We start from the raw sequence: 6,138 nt of genomic DNA on the forward strand, positions 1-6,138 counted from the left end.
TATTATAGGAATAATGCAGTTATATTCAGGGGGGAAAACCTTGTTATTACAGGAATAATACCATAATATTGTGTGAAAAAAAGTAGTATTATTACAGGAATAATGATGTAATATTATGAGGAATATTTGCATTATCACAGAGATTTTTTTTATATTGGCATATGAAAATCATACTATTGCACAGATAATGTGATGTTATGAGAAAAAATATCGTGGGAATGTTATCGTGATCTTAGGAGAAAAATGTAATTTTATAACAGGTATAATTCTGTAATATTATGAGAGAAAAAAACTTTTTAAACGAATAATCCATAGTATTACGAGAAAAAAAAAACTTTCTACTATTATTTGAAATTCAGGTTAAAAACTTATTTTTTTCTCACTTTTAAATGTTGTTTGTTGCACTGCATGTTTCTTATCTTTATATATATATAGAGAAAAAAAGAATATATATATATATATATATATATATATATTCTTTTTTTCTCGTTGTTTTTAAATGTTTCAAGCTGTCTTTTATTTTCTTTGCCTTTATTTTTTAAATGATTTTAATCATATAAAGCATATCGAGTTATCTTGTGGAAGGAAATGCACTTTATAAATCAATTTGCTTTATTACGATAAAAATGGCAAATTGTAACAAAACATGTCCGGCTTTCTCAATGCTAAAAGGTCACCATTAAATCAGCTTGTTTCTCTGAGCAGACAGGGATCGGACCTTTTTACTGCTTCCCCGTAGACCCCGAGAAGCTTTTTTCTTGTGAACATGTCGTCGTTTGGGTGTCAACCTTTTGTGGTCCGAGCCCAAACGAGCGTGTCGGCCATTAGTGACATTTTTGATATACGTATGTATGTGACGACAACAAGGCGAACGAGCAGGCACCTGGTTTTCATTGTCGGCATGTTCCCGTGTTACATTCCCACGCTGACGTGTTTCGCCACAACAGGAAACCCTTTCGTCGGAAGGTTTAAGCTATCACACGTGCTTCGCAAATGCACGTCGGAACACTTTGTGGGTTTGCAGTAAAATTGACTGGAAAGGTTAGATTCCGTGTTTTCCCGATGGATAGATAATGTGATGAGCAAAAAGGTCGGCATGGTAAGAAAAAAGAAATCCTACTGTTATCTGAACAAAGTTATATTTTTTTGAAGCGTAAACTTGTATTACAAATAAATCTGGTGTCATTACAACAATTACAATATTATATTATTCATGACAAATGGGTACCCCTCTTCTTTTTTTTTTTTTTTTTTTTAATATAATTGCCAATATGAAAAGTTTAAATGCTAAATATAACCAAAATAGAGCCCCAAACACTTAGTATCAATTCAATTTATTTTCAATTAAGAATCACCTTTGCAAATTTCCCCATTCTGGGACTTAAATTTCCCCATTCTGGGACTTAAACTCATTTTAATACATAACCATTAGAAAAAAAATCACGGATTATTGATTTTAATTTTTTATTTAAGTTTTTTTTTCGTTTTTGTTTTCTTCCTATGAGCAGTTTTATTACATTTTTTGACCTCACTGATACAAAACTACTCCAATTTCTGAAATACATCATCGCAAAGGATTTTTTAAATCTTGAGTTGGGCTGTAATTTATGTTCACCAGCTGATCAACTGTTAAATTCCACTACTACCAAAAGCCATTCAGACCTTTCTCTGCATCATCTTGAGATGTTTACCACTCTGCTTGCTCTGTTGTCCACTGCCTATCTACTCGAACTCTACTGGAATCTTCCATCACGCCGCTGTTCACTGTGAGGTTGGCCGGCTATCAGCTCCTCTAACACGTCACCAAAACTTCGCGGATGATGAGTTTTTCAGCAAATATTTGTCAGTTAGGTTCTACAGGAAAAAAAATTGTATGTTGGGGAGTTTGTTAATCGGCAAGGGCTCACTGTAGTATTTGCTGTAACACCTCGTTTGAAGCCTCCAGGATATGAGCGCTTCAAACAGTCGGGTCCACGCGTGGGCTAAATTTGGTATTAGCTATCGTATTTTACTCTGTGGGAGTGCGTCCTTTTACGACGGCGTACAGTGAGCCTTTGAGCAGGAAGCGTGCGAGCGAGCCACATGTGCTAAAGTGAGCATATCGGAGATGCGACGCGGACGTTGTTGGAGCGTGAAGGCGCACGCAACGCGCTGGCTCAGCACATTTTCTTAGATCCCGACAAGCGAGCATGTGCCGTACAGACGCCACCTGGTAGAAGAATCACTGGTGCACAGTGCTTGTGTTGTTCTACTCCATGTTCAAACTTTTTTTTTTGTCTGCTGGACTTCTCCCTTGTGTTGCTAGGCAAAATAAGTCAATAAGCCGCGGCGTTGACAAAGAAGGTGAAGGTGTCGAAAAAGAGACCAAAGTGGATTCCCATGCGACTCGGTCAGATGATTTAGCGTGCTTTAGTTTACATGCAGGTGTACTTGAGAAGTGGGGAGACGGAGGCGTTTCGCTTAAGCGTGACGGATGGATGGAGAGCACACACATGGTCAACCCATCAGCCAGTGATAGCGCCATTGCAAAACGGCAAAAAACACTTTTTTGGGGGCGGGGGGGGGGGGCGGGGGGTAATACCTTTTACGCCAGAGAATAGCGTCGCCCATTCCCATCAATCTCCGGACCTCATTGGCGTTTTCCAAGAATTGCAAGAAGATGGGTTTTGTGTTTCACCAGCCGCAGACATTTTGAGTGATTCGGCAGACGTGATGTGAAGGCCAGAGGATTAGATTGATAAACGTAGTGATATTCTTTGTTCTTTGCAGCACTCTTTAATTTGGTTTTATTTTTTATTTATTTTATTGGCATTGAGGTTTTATTCATCATCCATTTTCTACACCCCTTATCTTGTTCAGGGTGGCAAGGAGCTGGAGGCGATCCCAACTGACACAGAGCGAAAGGTGTGAACTGAATCCACGCGGCATGTGCGAATGCACGATTACACTTTCAGTGCCCCATTTGATATCTATTATATTTGTACTTTTATTTTTTTAACTTGACTTGATTTAATTTGTCATGTTTTATTTTTGCTTATGTATGTAATTTTTTTCTTTCTGCTTGAATCATAATTCATATTTCTGTTTTATTTTATGTATTCTTATTCTATTTGATTTATATTTTTAAACTCTTATCTTAATCAGCATTCTGTACTTTTTATTTGATTAATTTATTTTTTATTCTAATGCAATATTATTGTCCCATTTAGATATTTTATATTTAATTTGTATCAAATTTTTATTAATTTGACATTTAATTGAATGTTTGTTTTAATTGTATTATTGTATTTCATTCTATCTATAATTGTGTCTTTACTTCATTTTTTAATCTAATTTTATTTTTGTCTTGATCAGGATCCTGTAGTTGGTATGTTTTATTTTAAATTTATTATTATTTTATTTTATTTTATTTATTTGTTTTTATTGTATTTTTTGACTGAACATACATTAAAATCTTTATTATAAATAAAAAAATTAATTAAGTAATTGTACAAGCTAAAAAATACTTTTACTATCGAATCTAGATGAGAATTAAAATTTCCCCCAAATTCCTGTAGTTTACAATATTATCAAATATGTACATTTTACATCAACGCATAATATGTATAACATGTATTTTAAATGAATCATGTCACTTTAAAATCCGTTTTGGCCTCCAGCAAAACGTGCTTGTCAATGCACATTTAAGAGCCAAATAAAATTTGAACCAGATCTGATCCAGATTGCCCACTTGGCAGCAGTGTAAATGCAGCGTGCCAAATCCCATTTATAGCCGTCACATCTCACTAATCAGGCTGTCACCAGATTGGGTCGTATTTGAATGAATTTTGAGATATAAAGAGTCTGGATTAACAGGTGACAAACGTTGAAGGCTTCGTGGAGGTCCGCCCACCCTCATGAATGCTTTTGTAAGGCTGTTCCAGTAAAACTTTAAATCGCGGTTTGTCTCCAGCGTTTAGTCTGGTACAAAAAGGAACGCTGTAATTTGTGGTCTCCTCCAGTTGTGTGTTTGGTACCACAAAAAAAAAGTCGCTGACTGGCGGCTATTACGTAATCTCCCTCAGGTACGACGCTCGCAAGACCCTGGCGTCCCGCAGGGTTTGCGAGCGCCGGGGAACGACCGCGGGCCCAGCGGTCACGTCAAGCTGCGCCGTACCAGCTTCTGTCCCTCGGAAAAGTGCTGATTTGTAGGAAAATACATCCCGGGAAGAGGTCATATATCTGCTTAACGTCACCACTGCTTTGTGCTAAACGTCCACGCAGTCAGTGTTTTAATAACCTTCAAAGATGTGACTGGAAGCAAAAGTAGTAGTAGTAGAGTAGAATCGCTATCCTCTTTTCTGGGCTTTTTCTTTAGCTTTTTTGTGACACGAAAGAAGGTGGGCCTAAACAGAAAGTAACGGGCGGCTACTTTCTAATGGCTGTAGGGGGCATCCAAGTCGATGTCGGTTCCCACGTCGATTCCTCCCCCCCCCCCCCAAACACACACGACACACACACACACAGTTGTAGTTAAAGAAACGGCTAATGATGGCAACGGTCAGACCCTGAAACTGATTATTTAAATGCCAAACGCTAAGAAGACCAGGCACTCGATATTAACATTTTTCTCCTTATGTCGAGCCAACGGTACATCGTGAGTTTGGCAGCTGTTATTTTGAGGTCAAACTACTGTTGCTTTAAATAGTCCGGCCCCGTACGGATTCGCCTTGCTTTATATTAGTGGGGGGGGGGGGGGGGGGGGCGGCGGCGGGGAGTGTCTTCTTGCCTCTAATGTAAATAAATGTTCTCTCTCCTCTTCTCCTTTTTGGACATCATGTGTAAAAGTGTGATTATCTGCCAGACGTTCGCGCACAGTGTAAACATCTGTCCTGTCTTTTCTCCTAGCGAGTATTACTCAGGTTGTCAGTGTGGTTTACAGCGGCTGCCGTAACAAGCGCGTGTGTGTGTCGCTTTTTAATGACCTCATCCCAGACCCTCTTGAGGGTTCCATCATCATTGACCCAGAAGCCAAATTCCTGAACACGAGACCCAAACAAAAGACATTTTTGAGCTTCCCACACAGAACACCTGTGGCAGATGTGTAGGAAACTCTGACTCACCTTCTTCTACTGTTTATTTTTCTGCTGGAGACATCATCTACGCGTTTACAGATCCAGGGACGTGAGTTTTTTGTGTTGCATTTGCACACCTAATTGATCAGCGGGACAGAATTGTCAAAGGTGAATTAATACAGAGACACATATTTTTTGGATGATGGCATGTCGAAATCTCATACTTTGATTCAGGCTGCAACTGTGTCTGCCATTACAAAGTGGACGTAATAAAAACATTAAAATGACAACTGTTAAAGCCGTCATGTATTAACGATTACGATTTCGACTGTACCACGGTAATGTTCTTGACAACATTTTGAAAAGATGGAAATTCAGACAAATTTGGCCAAATTGTTCTGGAAGTGAATTTTTTGGAGGTTGGCATCTCTGAGCGGACACTCACACGCAGAGACACACAAAGCACACAGGTGACAGGTAAACAGATAACAAAAAAAAATGTGTGGCTTTTCTGGGGGTGCTGGAGCGGATTCATGGCCTTTCAATTTGCTTCAATGGTAAAAAAAACAATTTCTTGTACTGTACATGTGACGTGACATTCAAGCTTTGGCATGGACCAGTTTAACTGCGTACATTAGTTTTGTGTCTTCAGTTTAAAAAAAAAAAAAAGTCTTAAGTCAACGTCCTCTGAGACTTTTCACCTTTGCCAAACTTCCTGTCGACCTGGAGGCGGTCTTGTTAAGACCTGGCCTCATTTTCGGACTTTTCCCAATGGGATGGACTGGTGAATGGGGGAGGAGGTGGGGGGGGGGCAACATGTGTGAGCTGTCAAGGGATACGGACTATGTTTTCCAGGAACAGAGTGCAAGCAGCCTAAACACCCGCGACCGCAGTCAAACCCGAGGCCGAGCCGCCGGCGTGGACTTGAGTCCACTCACTCCTTCTGCGCATGTGGTGGTCTTGGTGGAAAACAAAAAACTTTGGAGTTCTACTTTTCCCTAACGCTCCTCCTCCCTCCCTCCCTCCCTCCCTTCCTCGGTAGGACCCCACTCGCCAGCTTCCCTCAGACACTTGTGAGCGCAGT

Source organism: Phycodurus eques, chromosome 15, assembly GCF_024500275.1.
Source record: "Phycodurus eques isolate BA_2022a chromosome 15, UOR_Pequ_1.1, whole genome shotgun sequence".
In the NCBI taxonomy this organism is placed as follows: Eukaryota; Metazoa; Chordata; class Actinopteri; order Syngnathiformes; family Syngnathidae; genus Phycodurus; species Phycodurus eques.